This window comes from Anoplophora glabripennis, unplaced genomic scaffold (genome assembly GCF_000390285.2).
Source record: "Anoplophora glabripennis isolate ALB-LARVAE unplaced genomic scaffold, Agla_2.0 scaffold229, whole genome shotgun sequence".
NCBI classification, from domain to species: Eukaryota; Metazoa; Arthropoda; class Insecta; order Coleoptera; family Cerambycidae; genus Anoplophora; species Anoplophora glabripennis.
In genome coordinates, this window is record NW_019417127.1 from 626,227 (window position 1) to 647,885 (window position 21,659).

Consider the following 21,659-nt stretch of genomic DNA (forward strand, 5'->3'; position numbering starts at 1 on the left):
AATCACATTTGCACGCCACTGGATTTTCCAGTTCAACTCAAACCATACTTGATATTAGAAATCCATGATATTATTCATTGCTAGAAATCGGAAATGTTAGGGCGGCTGCAAGGTGGTACAGGGTTGGCTGTAGGCCGAGTTCTCTTTTATGTAATTTTATTCAAACATAGTGACAAAACCGTTGCCTTCTTATATATAACTGCACTCTTTACTTTATAAGAATATATATTAAGTATTTGTATAATAGTTTGAAACAAAAAGGAACAGTGCCCATTTTTCTACTTCAAACGCTTCACAGGGTACTTACCATAAAATATATAGGTATAGTACGTAATAATAAGCACCAGCAAAAGTTAACACAACAATAATTTCTTACTCATAAGGAAACACGGTTGTAGACAATAATCAACAGTTGTCCTACGTGTTCCGCGGTTAATCTTCTCCGGCGATCGGTAAATCAAAAACCTGAAGCTTCGCATCGCTCAATTTATTCGACACATATCTAAAGCCACCCCAGTGCCTGCCCTGTCGGTTTGGCGTGCCGGTGAACAATCCAGCTATTTAGCTGAGGGTCGTTGGCCGTGCATTTCACTGTCGTTTGTGCGTGGGTGGGTGAGTTTCACGCTTTGCTTGGTCAAATGTATGGCACGTGTTTTTAAGGCAGTCAGTAGCATTGAGTATCGGCTTGGCCACAGATTTAGCCTCTTTTTGCATATAATATAGATTGCTACTATTTCACCTCAAAGTTTGCAATGTCTATTCGTCACATAAAATTAAAAAACAATTGCTATGCAAGTTTCTGAGTTTTTTTCAGTAACCTGTATCTTGGAAAAGAAGCGTCGATCGACAAATTTTTATATGAACTACTCCCATACTGCAACAATTAAATGCATTTAATGCCAAGTGAAGTATTTTCATTAACAAACCTTTTCCATCGGTTGAACCTATTTACTCTTCGACTGCACATAAATATCTGCTGATAGGTGAAAGCCCAAAAATAAATAATATACGCAATCGGGAATGGGAATGATACATGTTTCTTAATTAATCTTTATTGTGTTAGAGGAAAACCCTCCTTTCATCTAAATCGAAATCAGAGCAAAATTTAGTATCATGAATACAAATCGAAAGGTCAAGCAGCACAATTAGAGAGGTCTAACACGATTTGAACATGGCAAAACGGGCGAGATTACAAAATATTCAGCAAACGCAGTTCGTGACGATCTAAAGCGTGCACCCAAAAATTGGTATAAGAATATTTGCTATGTGCGGCATAAATTTTGGCCGCACCTAGGTTTGCTAATTGTTTCATCTTGATCCGATTTGTTGCGGTGGTATGAGTATCCACCTTTGTATCTCCAAAATATTTAAAGTAACATGTTTCAAACTAAATAGTATATTGTGTAATTATGCTGTTAGTCACTTATATTTTTTTATCAATTCTGGAAGGTATTTTTTCTACGTTCAGCTAAGTAAGAAAGTCTGTAGTTTCATTAGACATATTACTAGAAAAAACAGCAAAAAAGATGAACCCTACTTTTTATAGCTTTATTCTGAAAAATGATGAACATTTCTAATTCAAAATAAAACACATTTTTTCATTCGTAAACTTTTCCAACTCGCCGCAAACACGATCAATGTACATTTTATTTTCTTATGAAAAAAACTGCATTTTCACATTTTAATACAAAACACTTTTAGCATGTTGTATATAAGAAGTGAAGTGATGGAATCAATTGATAGGATATTTTTTTTGTATCAGAAATCATCTGCAAAAAATTTCAGTTTTTATGACGCAAGTTTTGTAACATTTCATAACTTCGATAATGGATAATGATTTGATTCCGCATCATATATAGTGTAGATAATGTAATTTTTAAATACCTACTATAAAGCTTCAAAGAAAATGCGAATTGAAAGATTACTGCTTTTAGAGACATCAAAATAATGCTGAATAAGCCGCATATCATAAAAAATGAATTTTTATAATTTAAAAAGGTATTTGGCGTAAAATTCTTAATATTGAACTACAATTCGCGTAAAAAATTCAGATAGGATAGTTTTCGTTAAGTCCATCGAAAACCAGGAAAAGAAACTAACTTGCCATTATTAGATTTCTATTGATATGGCCTACTGATAATTCAACTGTATTCATTAATAGGAAGCTGTACTTGAACTCGTGAATCTTTTAATTTCTGACTTTTGATATGATCGTAATTTTCCTTAATGTTCATAACATTCTTTACAGTTATATGTATATAACTTGTTGTATCTGGAAAGAAATTGTAGGCNAATTTTATTATCAAGGGAAGCTTATTATATTATAATGTAACTGTGATATAAGTAGGTATCGCCTCTGTGAAGTGTAGAAAGATGATGAAAGCCGTGATTCTTTAGCAGGTCGTATAAATATTTAAGAATTTAATTTATTAACTTTATATACGAAAAAAGTTAAATGCAACTGAAACTTCAGGGTTCAGTCATTTTAATTAGACAAATTACTGAATTTTCTGTAAACATTCCTTATCTTTATTTAAAAGCTGGCTAACTATATCAAAGTAAGATCTATAACTAAGAATTAAAGTATCACCTAATTTTTAATTTACTTTACTGACTAAGACATTTTCTATAAACAAATAAACATTTTAATTTATTAGATGCTTTTTGAATAATACTTCCTACAATAAGTTCAGAAAATCAGGATAAAGTCCTAAGTTTTGTAACAACTTGTAGGACCTAGAAGTTTATCATGAATTTTTGTTTCAAAGTCAGAGTCACTCATAATTTTATAGCTATTTATACCAAAAAAAAGTAACTCAGCCTCAGCTTCATTCAAAATTATTAAGAAATGCAGAAAAAGTACTACCTAAAACTTGTGTCAATTTTCTGAATTGTTAAATTGATGATTTAATTGCAGTGGATGAAATTTAGGTAGGAATATGGTATAATATGGAATAACATAAACAATGGAATAAACCAGCTGTATAAATGAAAAATAATAATGGGCCTAACACACTTCCTTGTGGAATCAAAATCATTTTTACTTGAAAATGGTGCATTTTATGGTTACGGAAGAATAAAACATTTTTTGCTACAAAATGTCTACGGATTCTAAATATAATAATTTGTTTTATTTTAGTCAGTGGCGTATCGTTTATTTAAAAAAGATTCCCTGTAATCACATTTGCACGCCACTGGATTTTCCAGTTCAACTCAAACCATACTTGATATTAGAAATCCATGATATTATTCATTGCTAGAAATCGGAAATGTTAGGGCGGCTGCAAGGTGGTACAGGGTTGGCTGTAGGCCGAGTTCTCTTTTATGTAATTTTATTCAAACATAGTGACAAAACCGTTGCCTTCTTATATATAACTGCACTCTTTACTTTATAAGAATATATATTAAGTATTTGTATAATAGTTTGAAACAAAAAGGAACAGTGCCCATTTTTCTACTTCAAACGCTTCACAGGGTACTTACCATAAAATATATAGGTATAGTACGTAATAATAAGCACCAGCAAAAGTTAACACAACAATAATTTCTTACTCATAAGGAAACACGGTTGTAGACAATAATCAACAGTTGTCCTACGTGTTCCGCGGTTAATCTTCTCCGGCGATCGGTAAATCAAAAACCTGAAGCTTCGCATCGCTCAATTTATTCGACACATATCTAAAGCCACCCCAGTGCCTGCCCTGTCGGTTTGGCGTGCCGGTGAACAATCCAGCTATTTAGCTGAGGGTCGTTGGCCGTGCATTTCACTGTCGTTTGTGCGTGGGTGGGTGAGTTTCACGCTTTGCTTGGTCAAATGTATGGCACGTGTTTTTAAGGCAGTCAGTAGCATTGAGTATCGGCTTGGCCACAGATTTAGCCTCTTTTTGCATATAATATAGATTGCTACTATTTCACCTCAAAGTTTGCAATGTCTATTCGTCACATAAAATTAAAAAACAATTGCTATGCAAGTTTCTGAGTTTTTTTCAGTAACCTGTATCTTGGAAAAGAAGCGTCGATCGACAAATTTTTATATGAACTACTCCCATACTGCAACAATTAAATGCATTTAATGCCAAGTGAAGTATTTTCATTAACAAACCTTTTCCATCGGTTGAACCTATTTACTCTTCGACTGCACATAAATATCTGCTGATAGGTGAAAGCCCAAAAATAAATAATATACGCAATCGGGAATGGGAATGATACATGTTTCTTAATTAATCTTTATTGTGTTAGAGGAAAACCCTCCTTTCATCTAAATCGAAATCAGAGCAAAATTTAGTATCATGAATACAAATCGAAAGGTCAAGCAGCACAATTAGAGAGGTCTAACACGATTTGAACATGGCAAAACGGGCGAGATTACAAAATATTCAGCAAACGCAGTTCGTGACGATCTAAAGCGTGCACCCAAAAATTGGTATAAGAATATTTGCTATGTGCGGCATAAATTTTGGCCGCACCTAGGTTTGCTAATTGTTTCATCTTGATCCGATTTGTTGCGGTGGTATGAGTATCCACCTTTGTATCTCCAAAATATTTAAAGTAACATGTTTCAAACTAAATAGTATATTGTGTAATTATGCTGTTAGTCACTTATATTTTTTTATCAATTCTGGAAGGTATTTTTTCTACGTTCAGCTAAGTAAGAAAGTCTGTAGTTTCATTAGACATATTACTAGAAAAAACAGCAAAAAAGATGAACCCTACTTTTTATAGCTTTATTCTGAAAAATGATGAACATTTCTAATTCAAAATAAAACACATTTTTTCATTCGTAAACTTTTCCAACTCGCCGCAAACACGATCAATGGACAATTTATTTTCTTATGAAAAAAACTGCATTTTCACATTTTAATACAAAACCCTTTTAGCATGTTGTATATAAGAAGTGAAGTGATGGAATCAATTGATAGGATATTTTTTTTGTATCAGAAATCATCTGCAAAAAATTTCAGTTTTTATGACGCAAGTTTTGTAACATTTCATAACTTCGATAATGGATAATGATTTGATTCCGCATCATATATAGTGTAGATAATGTAATTTTTAAATACCTACTATAAAGCTTCAAAGAAAATGCGAATTGAAAGATTACTGCTTTTAGAGACATCAAAATAATGCTGAATAAGCCGCATATCATAAAAAATGAATTTTTATAATTTAAAAAGGTATTTGGCGTAAAATTCTTAATATTGAACTACAATTCGCGTAAAAAATTCAGATAGGATAGTTTTCGTTAAGTCCATCGAAAACCAGGAAAAGAAACTAACTTGCCATTATTAGATTTCTATTGATATGGCCTACTGATAATTCAACTGTATTCATTAATAGGAAGCTGTACTTGAACTCGTGAATCTTTTAATTTCTGACTTTTGATATGATCGTAATTTTCCTTAATGTTCATAACATTCTTTACAGTTATATGTATATAACTTGTTGTATCTGGAAAGAAATTGTAGGCTAAAATGAAAAGAAAATGCTGTTAAGGCATTATTGATTAGGCTTCTTTTACCAATAAACAAAGAAATTATGAATTTTCTGCATGACTTTTATTTCGCACTTGTCACTCTTGAAAGCAAAGAGGAACCAATAATACAGATAATTTGAGGGTGTCTTCTAGAAATGCTAACACTACAAACGGTAAATATAAATTTCTGTGAGTTACCTTACCCAAATGTAACAACTTTTCTATACATAGCGTAATCAGTTAATGCTACGGAGCGGTTATACAGGGATGGCCAGAAGTACGGAATAAAATTCATATATTTTGAATGAGTTAATTTTTATTAAAACGCCGAAACACGTTAACTGATTTTGATTTTTTCCCATCTTTCGGTTATATAATAATTAATTTTTCTTCAACCCCCTAACCCCCAGCTACCCCTACTTTTTTTTTCAAATGGAAACATAAGGCATGAGGGGGCTCGTTGAAAAGCTTATAGAAAACCGAATCCAGCCATACCAAATAAACAAGTTTTATTTTTTCAATAACAAGTTTTTTTTCATTTAGAAATTGAAACAACTAGATAATTTACAAAAATAAACTCAATGTCGCAAATGCTGAAAATGTCCTCCATTCACTATTTGGCATTCTCCAAGACGATAGTAAAAGCTGTCCACAGCATTCTGAATGACTTCAGCTGGTAAATTATGCATCTCCGCCCTAATCTTGTTCTTTAAATTCTCAATATTATCCGGTCTGTCCTGGTAGACTCTTTCTTTCAAATATCCCCAAAGAAAATAATCCAGGGGTGTTAAGTCGGGGGATCTTGGCGGCCATTCAACTGTACCCCGTCTACCAATCCAGCGATTTGGAAACATTTCATCTAAGTATCTTCGAACATCAATACCAAAATGTGGGGGAGCGCCATCTTGTTGGAACCAAATTCTTTCATTCGGTATATCTGGATCAATTTCATGAGGGAAAATCACAGCTAGAGCAGGTATCAGGTCAAATGTTAGGAAATCCAGGTAGCGTGCGGCAGTAAGATTTTCTTCAAAAAAGAATGGGCCCAAGATTCTGTTGTTGATGATACCTGCCCATACATTAACTTTTTGTGGATGCTGCGTATGCGATTCGCATGTCCAGTGTGGATTTTCCTGGGACCAAAAGCGATAGTTGTGCCTGTTAACCACTCCATTTAAATAAAACGTAGCTTCATCCGAAAAAAGTACGTCTCGTTGAAAACCATTATTGTCGTCACACCGTCTCATCATTTCTTCACAAAATTGTAATCGCCTATCATAATCGTCTTCCAAAAGCTCTTGGACAAGACATACCTTATAGGGGTGGTATTTCTCTTGTTTCAGAAACATTCGAATTGCAGTTCGAGAAGCATCGTGATTGCGGGCCAATGAAACAGTTGAAGTATGAGGATTTTCAACAAGTTCTAATGCAATGTCTAATTTCTTTTCTTCATTCAAAGCACGTGCCCGTCCAGTTTTGGGCAAAGTCTGTACTGTACCGTGTTCCTCAAATTTGTGAAATATTTTACTAACTGTCCCTTGCGAGATTTGGTTTTCGGGATATTTCGCATTAAATAAATCGCGCACTTCAGCCTGACTTCTTATTTTGTCTCCACATCCAAGCAATATCAAGATTTCGATGCGTTGCCTTTCCGACAATACCATTGCAATTCAGTAAATAACTTGATTTTGACACAATAGTAACGTTTCGAACTCCAATTTACAACTAAAGCGAAAAATTAACCAGAAAGCCTGGCAAGTAAGTGGTGCCAAAAAAACGCAACATAAAAAATATATCTTTTTTGCGTTAGCAGTGACAGGTACAGTTTCAAATTCTTTATTTTATTCTGTGCAAATTCATGGAGGATAACACTGACAAATTTTATTTCACTTGTTCAGTAGGTGTTTTATACAGCCCTAAAAACCTTGCTATTGAAAAAATAAAATTTGTTTATTTGGTATGGCTGGATTCGGTTTTCTCTAAGCTTTTCAACGAGCCCCCTCATGCCTTATGTTTCCATTTGAAAAAAAAAGTAGGGGTAGCTGGCGGTTAGGGGGTTGAAGAAAAATTAATTATTATATAACCGAAAGATGGGAAAAATTCAAAATCAGTTTTAAAAAAAATTAACTCATTCAAAAGATATGAATTTTATTCCGTACTTCTGGCCATCCCTATATGTCGGACACTATGCATTTCATGCTGCTATTCCTAACTCCATCACTTGGAGGCGTATTTACCTTGGTATTACAAAAATACTCAATTCTCAATTTTTCCAAATATCTTTTATAATTCCTGTTTAGTCCCTTACTAATTTTGTATTAACAATTATTTTCTACTTACCACGGCATAGCCTGACCATAGGATCCGCCTGAATGCGGTATTTACGAATAAATAAATATTATGAAGATTTCTTTTAGTAAGAATATATTGGTAAAACTCTTTATTAGGAAAATTGTTAAAATACGAGTAAAAAAATCATGTGAATTTTGTAGACTTTTAACTTCTTCATTTTTTTTTGTTTATTCTGATAATGTGTCATTTGTGAAAAAAAATAATTAAAAAGCCCAAGAGAAAAAACCTCAGTAAAGGGTTGTTTTTATGAAACTATTTTCATCAACTAAAAATCTCACTGGACAAAAGTAAACACTTAAAAAGTCATGAAAAGTATTCAAATCGATATATTTTTGCTTTCAAATACTACAAGCGACGTTTTCTCTTCAAATAAGAGCAATAGAAGTAAGCAAAGAAGCGAAGAGAAAAGAAGTAAGCAATAACAGGATAAAAATCAAATGAATCTCTAGCTATGTAGGCAGATAAACATATAATATTTAACTATTCAAACCTATATGGAAAAGAAACGTCATTCGTAGTTTTGAGAAGAAATAGATTTTGGAGATGTGTTTTCATTTATAATTTTGTTTGTTTTTACAACATTTTGATTAGGCAAAAATAGTTTTATAAAAACAATCATTGACTGATCCCATTGGACAAGCGTTTATGTGATTTTTTTTCACAGATGACAAATTGTCCAAATAAAGTGCTCGTTTTCATTTTCAGGTTCATGGAAATCTTTGAGACTTTGCGTCTTTGATATCTCGAAAACTGTTCGTTTCCGAACTTTGGGCCTATGAACACTTTAGATCAGGAGGATGTCAAGTACAACATATCAAGAATTTAGACTAATCGACCGCGAACTCAAACCCATAAGGTTTGTGCGGGGTCCTTTCATGGCATGACCCGATTGAGATGCTAACCTCTTCTGCAATTTATCTAAGAGTCAATCGGCAAATTGCATGCACCAAATCTTTAACTTGGAAGTCTTCAGTTGAAGTCAAAGGTCTTCTTGGTCGAGGATCATCTTCAATTGACTGATGACCACTTTTAAATCGTGAAAACCATTCATAACATTGCGTACGACTCAGAGCATCATCTCCAAGCTTATTTAAAACGTTTCCGTGAAAGTTTTCTCCAGTTACACGCAAAATTTTACGTTGCATCATTACTCCAGGAAATCGCACTTTTCAAAAATCGTCACTAAACACATTACACTCAAGTAACAATATCACAAAAACTAAATGAGGCAATCCAAGAACACGTGGTTACAGAGGAGATTATGCACAACGCAGTGCTGGCAACCGCATATCACTAAATATCTCCATTAGCGCGTAATTCAAAAAGTTCGGTTATTTTCTGAACAGACCTCGTATTAGTCATTAGCGTTCCGGTGCATGGCTTGTAGTCACGAACGAGACGTTTCCAAATTCTATATAATTCTATCCCTTCGTCTCGATTGAAAGATATCTCTTACTCCTATTCCTTTTTTGTAACTTTGTATATATTAAACTGCAGGATTAACTTTTTTCATGTTTACATTTTCTTGGAATAATTTAAAATTATAATACTGACGAAGGACTAAGAGCAATAATATTCAGCGACCACTACGACTTTTTTTTCTAACAGAACACTTTCTCACAGTCACGTTAGGCCGCTAGACTGGAGAAAATGGGTATTCTAATTAATTACCTATATCTTCATGTGAACGGGTACGTAGGCGCAGAAATTTTTCAAAACAATGAGATTAATTGCAGCGCGCATTAAAAACGAAGTGCAGCGTTTGTACGTTCGAGCAAGTCGTGTTGAGATAATCAAGGGAACAGACTGTATGCCGCCGTTTCCTGTCGATTATAATTAGTTAAGCGTGTTCTTCATTCACATTTAAGTGAAAAACTGCCCGACGGTGTACTATTTTCGCCGTAGTTAGTTATCACCTTTCTACATACAAGTACAACTGAAGGTAGGCACGCACACCACATTAAGGGTCAGCAACGGAACAGATAACAACAGTTCACAATTTATTATTAATATATATTTAAATAAGATAGTTATTTTTTTGTTTGTAGGCTTCCGTGGCTGTCGTTAATGGTTGAATGATTTCTGGGCTGGTTGCCACGTCGTCGATTTACAACTCTTGACGTTTCGAGAGACCTATCGCTCTCTTCTTCAGAAGTTACTCAAACTGGAGATCTACTAATCTACTATTTATATTTGTTATGGTCACTGATCCATGACCTCGTACGCGTTGTTGACGTTCCAGTGGGTTGCTTTCACGGATGACTCTCTTCCATATACCTGGCAGATCCACGCCACCTTCCCTGTTGAAATTGTTCGGATTTTTGTAAATGTCTAATGCTTCTCTGTATAGTCGGAGCCAAAATCTTCTCTCTCTCTCTCTCACCATCATGTTTGTTTCACTCAGATCCACTATGCTCTGTTACTGCTAATTTTTCCCAGTTGTTATTTTTGAGGTGACTTTTGTGTTCCTTTAACCTCGTGTTGATGTGCCTTCCTGTTTGTCCTTTGTAGACCTTTCCGCAAGAGCAAGGCCTACTGTACACACCGGGGCTCTGGAGCTGGTCGTTGTTGCAGGTCTTTAGAAACGCTGCCGCCACTTTCTTTACAGTGCTAAATACTGTGTTGATATTCCTCTTCTTCAAAAGACGCCCGATTTTATCTGTACAACCTTTCACATAAGGTAGATACGTCGTCGCTAAGTACTCTTTCTCCATGGGGGTATGTCTCCTCCTGATAGCTCGTTCGATATTTCTCGCCGTGTAGCCATTTCCTCTCAGGACCGTGCGTAGGTGTTCTAGTTCCTAGGCCAAGTGTCTTGGCTCGCTGATGATCCGCGCTGGATGAATCAAGGTATTTATGTTCCCTTGTTTCTGGACTGGGTGGTGGGTAAGATAGTTATTGGCGAAATTTAAGGAATGGGCGACATCTGTTAGCGTATATCGAAGTCGCTGTAAAAGTGATCAAAAGAACTGAACACTTCTAGTTATAATTAGTGTTTAATATAATAAAATTATTTTAAAAATTCAAAACATAACAAGAAAATTACTCGGAATCACGAAAAATATGTGCTGTTCCTCAGTGTACCACTTGTGTACTGAGGAACAGTGTGTTGGCTGTAGATCGGGTTCTCGTTTATGTAATTTTATTGAAACCAATAGTGACATAATGGTTGCCTTCTTATAACTGCACTCTTTACATTGTAAAAATACATATGTAAGTATTTGCATAATAGTATGAAAAAAAAGGAGTAGTGTCTCTATTTTTCTACACTACACGCTTCACATGGAACTTACCATAAAATATATAAAGTCCGTACAATATTTGTTAAGAAAAGAATAAGCCAATAAAGTTCTGTTTCCGAACTACTGTAACAATTTATTGGGGCAAAGGCGTACCTTAACATTTTCCGCGCTTTCAGAATATTAAAATATTAAATTTCTTTCTTTTATTTTTCACGTCCATTAATCTGGATAGGTTTCATTCCTTACATTACGTAACATTTCCGGTGTTATTACCCTGGTTTCATGTCCTATTCTTTCCTTCAGTTCATCAATGTTATTATTTAGCTTTTGAATGTAAACCTTACTTTTCAGTTGTCCTAACAGAAAAAAAAACCTAGGACATTTTTGCTACAACTGATATTAGTACTTTTTGCTAGCGTTTTTACACAACTACACACTGAAAGTTAGTTTGTGTGCCGTATTCAGAGAAAATAATTGTTGTTACAAACTTGTGAAAATGCATTATTTAAGTGAATCGCTAAAAATCGAAATTTTGATGATTATTGAATATGCATGGTAATAGGGCGCGATGAGCTGAAGAAAAGAATAAGAGATAACCAGGACAATAACACTGGAAATGTTAAGCAATGTACGGGACCAATACCTAAGTAAATGGTGTACATTTTGAGCAACTGTTACGTTGAAAAGTAAAAAACAATTACATTTTAATGTTATGCAACCCTCAACCTCTTGAAAAATAATAAATGTGATCAGTACGCTGAATTCACTCGCAGGGGTCACTTGAAAAAAAAGTTGGGGGTGGTTTCCGCCTTCATTGAAGAGACATTTCGCATATTGCTTGAAAAAGGTAGGTAAATACATTCAAATGTTGATGCGTCTCGGGAATTTTTCGAAAACTTATTTAGTTCCCCGGTAGCGAATTTATTCCAGTTAGTTTCCACCCAGTAGATTACTACTGTTTATTTATTTGATTGTCGCCACAAAGTTTCTGGTGTCTAGTCATGGTAACTTTCTTGCAGACTAAAAACTCTTTAAGCAGTGAAAAATTATTAACGAAATACATGTTATATGCATCAAATATTTTGTATAAAAAAATAATAGAGAATCTTTATTTCAGTTTCTAGTAACCAGCAACTTTGACTACTAAACACATAAAAAAAGGATGTACCTTCTTAAAATAAAAAGTAGAGGCCAGTGGAATAGAGACTTATATTGTTTAATATTATATACTGCTATTAAAATAGCTCAATTAGTTCTTTATAGCATTATGTATTTAAATCTTGTCTGACAAAGTTATTGTTGAAAAAAGAACATTAGTGAGGAATTGTTCAGAGAAAGTAAAAATATGTTCGAAGAAAACATGGACGCCAATTTTTTAGTAACAGAAAACAAATATTTTAAGGGTTTCTCATATATCTCATAATTTTGATAGATGCCTTATATTTGCGGCAAAAAATAGAATTAACTTAGTAACTACAATCTGTTTCTGAATAAAACAAAAATAAGTTATATTCATCTATTACATAAGTACATGTCCATTTAAAAATTAGATGTAATTATAATCTATAATGTTATAGTATATTCCTATTTTCACACGCTCAAATAACACAGCAGAAATCACACGCAAACAGTATTTTCAGAAACCGATCAAATAATGATGAATGTTCACCTAAAACACATACGAGCGTGATATTTTTAGATTTGAATAAATAATAAAAAACGGTAAATTACACAATTAAGCGATCCTTGACCATAAAAAAAAACAAATTACACAGCTCATTTGTTATTGTTCAATATAAACGTCAGTTAATTATTTTCTGGAAATGTTTTAGGTGATACAGATGATTAAATAAGTAATTCATTACATACTATAATTCATTATTGACACATACTCAGAGTATTATGAATTAAAAAATCATGAAAGCATTACTAAATTGTTACGGACTTAATATCTTGGAATAACTATAAAATGATGTTTAGTCTGTTTAAATACAATTAACTATCAAAGGATAAAATTGTTAAGGGTTTTTCAGTATTACATTTTCTTTGTTGATCATATAAATATAGATACTGTTTATTTACTGATTTTAAATTCATCATATTAACGTTCCTACAAATTTTGATTTAAAATTGTAAAATAATATAATTTAGAGTCAGTAGTATTTAACTCAATTACACTAATTGATATATGTAACATGTAATTATTGGTGAAATTATTGTTCTATAAAATACATGTGAATTTAAATACATTGATTTAATATATGCATAATAACAGTAATATTAACAGTACAAATAAATAAGTTTTACGTTGAAGAATAATAACTTTTCATCAGAGATATTATCATCATAAATTCAAATTTTTTCTAAATTTGAGTCCCTCCAAAACTAACAACTTCAGACCATTTGTCCTTTAAAGCTTTTGACTCTAAAATGATACGAAACACAACATCAGGAAGTTATTATATTCACTTTGGAAATATGTCCTGCTCTATTACTAAACAGTGTAATGAAATATTGTTGGATGTATAAGAATTAAATACTATTTGATTTATAAAAAAGAAAGAAACAATACATCTACCAATATTAAACTTGACCATTGAACGGGTTGAATGTACACGAAATATATATCGCTTGTTTTAGCCATTTTCTTGACTTTCTTTTGACTTGATTTTCATCTGTTTACATAATTAGAAACTATAATTAGTCGCAAGTACCTAGCATCTTAATTAACAAAGTTAATCCAGTTTAATAACAGTGATTAATTGTTACACAAATATGGGCAGTTACAGGTTTTGCTTAGAAAGTGACATAAATCTATAAATATTTTACTGTCCGATGTTATGTTACCTTACGCATATATGAATACTTTAAAGCCCATTTCCATCGACTTAACGGTAATTCGGCTAAAAATGTCTTCTGTGTTTGTAAAAGAAAATGGCACCACTATATACCACACAGTTTAATGTTTACATAAAGGTGTGCTGTTATACAACTATTGTATAAGATATAACCTCAGACAAGCACTTCTTGAATTATTCATTGCAACCGCTAGGTGAAAACGTAATTATTTTTCCATTTCGGTTGTTTTTACTATCTCAAACGCACAACCGGTGTAATGAACACGAGGAAAATGGCATGAACCGAAACAATGGGATTATTAATATAGGTACATATAAAAACTTGCATCGTATTAATATGTTTACTCGTCTTTAAATTTCAAATATGAGGATCTGCGACAAACATGACCCGTGTTAATTTTAGTCACACGTTTACTACTAATTTAAACGCAATTTTATTTCTATAGAAAATTTGTTCAGCAGTTCTAGTGTATATGTTATGGACCAAGTGATGAATCGGGCATTATACATAATGCCCGGTCATTATGTAAAATGCCCAATATGAGTGTGCAATTTGATAATAATTATTCAAATAATCAAATTGACCGGGCATTATACATATTGTCCATCACCTTTTGGGCAGAGTAATACAAACATATTTAATTACTATTTTTTTTTTATTATTGTCATTTAACTTAAAATAAACTAAATGTTAAACAATTTAAATAATCAGACTCATTATTTGGATTAATTAGCAAGGACTTCTACATTAAGAATCCACTAGTTTCTGCATTTAAAACTTAAGGAAAGTCATATTAAAAATATAGGTAACACAAAACATATAAAATTTAAAACAAACATTTCACAACATATCTTTGTTTTATAGAAGTTTTGACATATTATTATAAAACATAAAATAAACTAAAGTTTAAGCAATCAGACTCATTATTTGGCATAATTAGCATCTAATAGTTTTCAGCACTTTAAACTTAATAAAAGTCAAATGAAAATATAAGTAAAATAGAACATAAAATTGAAAATAATAATTATACAATATGTAGTAAGTAACAGAGTTATTTAAACTAAACAAAAACAATAGCGTTTGAAGTCCGCCGCACGCTGATTGGTCAAAGCGTGTCACGCGTGCTTCCCTCCCCGCACCGTGTCAAATTTAGCATTATTATCAAACTGCCCAATTGTCACGTAGCAATATAATAATGACCGTGCAATGTGATAAATAATGAAGTTTAGATAGTAATTAATCACTTAGCCCGATAGACCTAGACATTATTCATAATGCTCGCACATTTTTAATAATGCCCGCATTAATCACCTGGTCCATAACATATATACTAAAACATAAAACTGAAAAGAAAACGGTCCTAATATTCTATTGAAATTAGTATACATGTATTTGGATTATTATTAAATATGACCCACAAATACTCGTATATACCTACAATACAGTTACTTTGTACCATTGGTACTTCGTCTGGAGTGCCTCAAGACTCTGTATTGAGACTATTACCGTTTAATATTTATATTAATGACATTACGTCTAAATTAAGTTATGAATCAGTATAATATGCAGATGATTTACAATTATTCACTTCGGTTAAAATGTTCAAAACGATATCCTGGTGTAAAACAAATCAGTTTCCTTTATAGTAAGTGTACATGTATCTGGATTATTGTTAAATATGACCCACAAATATATACAAAACAAGTGAATTTATATCATTGACAGGTACCAATTTGTATATTATCGTGGTTTTGTATCTAGTCAAATTGTTGTTTCTTCTGGAGTGCCTCAAGAGTCTCTATTAGGACCATTACTATTTAATATTTATGTTAATGACGTTTACGTCTAAATTATGTTATGAATCAGTATTATATGCTAATGATTTAGAATAATTCACTTCGTATCGCAGTAATAACGACGTAATTAAAGAGCAAAACGATGTCCTGGTGAAAAACAAATCAGTTTCCACTTATAATAAGCAAACCACATGAGATTTAGTAGATAGCGTACCTAATCCTCTATCTGTTTATTTACTTAATAACCAAAGTATATAAGAGTGTGATAAACAAAGATCTTGATGTCATTTTCTATTCTAAACTCTGTTTTACAGACCATGTATCGGAATTAATTGCTGCTGACTATAAGACACACGTTTTATTTTTACGAAATTGTAAAGGGTTTTTTAATTTGAATACTTTACTCTTACCATTCAACACCTATATTCGGTTCAAATTAAAATATGCTCGATTGTTTGGAACACGTACTGTGCATAATAAATGATATAAGTAGAGAGTATTGAGATTTTTTTAATTTTTACATTCCAAAAAGACAGACATTTATCATCCAAGAGGTATTCCTCAAAGAGATATTCTTAAGAGGTTTAACTTTTCCAATCACAAAAATATCATTTCTGTGTCTTTTTATACAAACTGTTTTTATGTCTTGTAATTGGGTATCCTATAGAACAGTTAAGAAAATTCTCAAAATATCATCATAATCCAAGTAGATAGCCATAAGCTCTAAGTGAAAACTACATTATGCAACTAGTTACTGGTCACCAGGATAATCAATAGCATCATATTCATGTTAACGTAGTAGGAAATAAATAGTGGATCTTATCAGGAAATGGTACAAATTTTATTTAAAAATGTATAATTTAAGAAAAATAAAAATGCAATCCTAACCCACCACAACACAACAGAATATGCATCATACCAAATAAGAAGATAGATGCATACTGAAGAAAAAAGTAATTAAAATATAAATAAATGGCAACTCTTCATTTTTAATGTAATTTTCTTATCAATGTGATTTTAGACAACTGCAAACTTCTAATATAAAATTGTTCGTTATATATAAAAAAAATTAACTATTACAAACAATTCATTTCTCCTTTCAAAATTTTTAAGTTGAAGAATGTCGGATGTTGGGACGAAGGACATAATTATGATTTACGGCAACTCCTTAAAACAGAAACTGACTATTCTTGCCAATTCCTTGAGCTCATTCCGTATCTTATTGGATACTTAAGCTGGATCGTTTTGTATAACAATAGTTTCATACTATTACAAATTTTAAATATTAGAACGACCTTAAATACAAAGAAAGAAGTTTTTAAAAATGAACCACAAAAACAACTAGTGAATGTATGTATAATGTTCAAGATGGTGACCTATTGCCTAAAGGCGTACTGGTTAAATGGGTACAAGTACTCTTTACTAATATTTGCCGTAAGGCTATCAAGATATTGACGTTTTAAGCATAAATTCTAATTTTATGCGCTCTTCAGGAAAAGGTTTAATATCTCATGTCAAGATCAGTACTACAACTCACTAATCAGTCTACAACTTCTCATTCATTGCAGAAAAAAGACGTAAGAGTATTCATAGGTACAACATAAATATTTAAGTCTGAATTGAAATCAGTTCAAATGTTTTAAGAATAAAAGATGTGAGTATCACTGGATGCTCTTTAATTCTATTTCTTATATGTTTGTATTTGGAACGTTACATTTTTTAAACAAATTTGTAACTATACTAGGTTTAGGTTAATATATGAACAAAGTTGAGAAAAAATATAGAGATATTTTTCAAACTCCTCTAAATTCCAAGTTTGTAAAATTGTAACTTCACTCTGAAAAGAGAAGTTGAATTGATCATATTAATACTTCACTTCTGTGTGTAACTTATAAGTAATGGTTTAAGTCAAACTACTTCAATTCCAGTGAGAAATACACCTTTAAGCTGTAAAATATGTTTAATTAACTTGTTTCCGAAACAAATGCGGCCATAACTTTCAATAAGTATTACATTACAAATATAATTGGCACTGCGACACTAATTAGTACAAAATAGTGAGAAGTTACCTTCAAAGGAAAAGTTTTAACATTAACAACATAGTATTATGTAACCGCCCAAAGCAACTTGTGACAGCTGACCGCTCCACCCTAAGGAGTGTTCAATTAAGTTACATTCATATACATTTTCAAATTGTAATACCTACGTGGAGGGTGAAAAAATTACAAAATTATCTTAGCATATATTTATACGGGTGGTATAGGTTTCAATGATGAGGTATGAGAGCTGTCATAATTGGCCGGGCACCAAAGGCGTGCGGATCATCAACATAAAATAAAATGAACACTGATTATAAGATTTATGTCACTGTGAAACACGTACATTGTTTTACGCATTGTTGCCATCGGTTTCACAATCTTGATAGGATCCGTTATAGATCGCATCATCAGGTATATTTCTACCCTTGTTATTCGTTATATCTAAATCTGAACATAACGACCGTTCGACAATTACTTATAAATCAATACTACCACATATAACAATAACTTTGGAAACTATGCCGTCATTTTTTCTTGGTACAGGTGAGTACACAGGTAAGCTAAACCTTTCCACCAACATTAAATTCACTAATTTTAATTCTATTTTATAAAATAATTATATTTTTGGCCATGCCGTACATTTTTCATGAAACATGTCCTTGCGAAAATGTTTAAACAATCACCACGGCTCATCTAATCGTCCGATTTAAATTTTTCGAAAACCATTTTAAAACTTGAGAGCTCTTCTTTTTGTGGTAAAATTTTCAAGTATTCAAAGGCTTTAGATTTTTAGAAATTTGATTTTGAAAATTTTTTAATTAAAAAAAAAATAAAAAAATTAAACAATTATTATGTAAAAACTATCGAACCGAATTGGATGAAATTTGGTGTGATGATTCTATGCACTAAGAAGTTTAATTGGGAAAAGTATGAAGATCCTAGGTATTATTCAAGTGTCTGAAAAAAATTGACAAATAAACTAGCATTTTTTGCAATTTTTTAAATGATTTTTCCGATTTTTGCAATAACAATAATTATTTTTTCGAATTGCAACTAACTCTATCTTGATCAAAATTTAATTACAAAACTTTTTTTCCTCTTCCATTTTTGTCTAAAATGAATAGTTGCTAAGTTGTCGACGAGAAATCCAAGAAAAAAATTATTTTTTTTTGCTATTTTTTATACTTTCTTGCAGTAACAATTAAGCCTACGTTTTTTTTATTTGCATAAAAAAATTATTATTTCTGATATTATTTAGAAGCCGTTAAAGCAAAAATCTCCGATCATATGCGTTTTACCCAACCCGAAACAGATACCGCCTGGACTATACGGCCTTTCTATAATAAAACTTACAATATCATATAGAAATATTTTTCAGTAACGCCGTACATATTTGTCGATACAGGAATGAGAAACCCCGGATGCAAACCCCTATTCTGACCCTTATGGTTTCCGATCATTGAAAAATGGTCGCCATTGTTGCTAAAACATTATTTAAGATGTAAAATAATTTTTAAGTAATATGCCGATAAAAAACCATAGGTCGATATAAAAATTATTAATTTTATAAATTTGAAAAGCTTATATGTATAATAATTTTTTTTTATAAGTACGTAAGTAAAGTTTTTTCAAAATCCAAAAAATTATTATTAAAAAATCAATAAAAAAATTGAAATTTTCCTGGCTTCTGGTATTGCTATTTTTGTACGACATTAGGTCGAGGTTAATTTTTTTTTATAAGCTATATAAGTACTTAGAAATGCCGTACACCGAAAAACAACCCCCCCCCCCCCCTGGTGGGCAGGTTGGTTTAGCTTACCTGTGTACTCACTTGTACCAACAGGAATCGACGGCATAGTTTCTAAAGGTATTGTTATATGTAGTGGTATTGATTTATAAGTAATTCATGGTGGGTCAAATGACCCCTTCCGAATTTCCGATGGGCTTGTAAGTCTACTACTGATGTAATATTTGCATAATAAATATTATTTATAATTAATTTACTATATCCAATGGTAGGTTACATGCAATCAGTATGAACATTAAATCAAACAATTGAGTCTTCTGGGTTTCGCCAGTTTTTTTATACGTGTGTTATGCACTGTTTAATACTTATTATTTTGTTTATTAATATTTATTTTAAAAGTTTATATATATATACTGAATTACATAATTGTTTATATATTTTAGTAAAAGAAAGTATTGTTCTTTATTTAACTTTCCCTATGACTACATGCACTTGTAATAACACGTGTTGACTTTGTTGGACAAATTTACTACTGACAAAGCTGTGATGCTGATTTGAGTACATAATTTATTACTCTTTGCTTTTCTTATTAATTCTATAAAAAAATAAAAAATCAAGCATCTAAACGAAGAGAGCAGTTTAAATACGTATTTTTAGAACTCATTATTTTCCCTTACTTTCAAAAAATTAAATTCAAAAAGTTTATAACTTATAAACGAATGCTTAGATGTTTTTCATGTTTGGGAGATAATGCCTATTAATTAAGGGACATAAAACAGGCGATAAGAATTTTCAAAAACTTGCACAGTGGCGGAGTGGAGGGGGTGCTCAACCCCTTTCTTAAACAGAACTTCTACGCCAATGACTATTTAAAAAAAAACTGCGATTTTCATTATCTACATACAGTTTAACAAAAATAATGTCCCTTCTTCTGTTTCGTAATTCCTGTGCGTTTCCAAGTTATTATGATTTTTTAGTGTTTGTTGTGGTACTAAATTAAATAATTTATTTATTATCAATTATCGGTTAAATATTTAATTCTTTCAACAAAACCTACCTAAATATGGTTTGTTAAGGATTCTAAAAGGCCGAAAGCTCTTATTCTTTATCTCTTTCCAATGTAGTCAAAATAAATATTTGTTATATCAAGCTATACTTAAATACAAGACTTTTATAAGTTGAAATCTGTTACATTACATGCATACAATACATTTTGTGCAGTTGCCAAAAATTTTTAAGAAGTTGTTAATTAAATATTGTTATAAATTCAAAACATTTCTCCATAAACATTAACATCAATTTTTTTTTTGTAATTTAGTTGCAGTACATTAGTATTTACGCAGCACATAATAAATAAGGATTGTTAAAATTAGTGTACTAAACAGATTTCAACTTATTAAAAGTCTTGTATTTGAGTATGGCTTGATATAACAAATATTTATTTTGGCTGCATTGGGAAGAGATAAAGAATATGAGATTTCGGCTTTTTAGAATCCTTAGCAAACCATATTTAGGTAGGTTTCGTTGAAAGAATTAAATATTTAGCCGATAACTGATAATAAATAAATTAATTTAGTACCACATCAAACACTAAAAATCAAAATAACTTGGAAACGCACAGGAATTACGAAACATAAGATGGGACATTATTTTTGTTGAACTGTATGTAGATAATGAAAATAACATTTTTTTTAATAGTCATTGGCGTAGAGGTTCTGTGTAAGAAAGGGGTTGAGCACTCCCTCCACTCCGCCACTGTGCAAGTGTTTGAAGATTTTTATCGCTTGTTTTATGCCCCATAATTAATAGGCATTATCCCCCAAAACATGAAAAAATCTAAGCATTCTTTTATTAGTTATAATGAAAATTCGAGAAAAAAAAATTGTATTTAATACCCTGTATCTCGGAAACGAAGCCTTCTACGACATATGTTTATAGGAACTTTTCTTTTTAAAAACATGTGCTCTATCTTCTGTTAAAGTTTGTCTACAAAAAACTGACTCACCCTGTATATCTCTGTTTTGTTTTTAACCTGAATAGTATATATCTGTTTTTTATTGCTACTTACCGGTTGTTTGCTGCACTTACTACGCTCGACATAATTATACACAATTATGCATCAAAAGTCAACTAAAATCGTAAAAAATCGTT

At 31.8% G+C, this 21,659-nt stretch overlaps 1 protein-coding gene across 1 annotated transcript in view; it reads right to left on the minus strand.

Moving 5' to 3' along the window:
- LOC108908086 (cerebellar degeneration-related protein 2-like) overlaps positions 1 to 21,659 on the minus strand; it is a 352,146-nt gene that overhangs the window by 275,237 nt on the left and 55,250 nt on the right. The gene's annotated exons all lie outside the window — the stretch shown is intronic.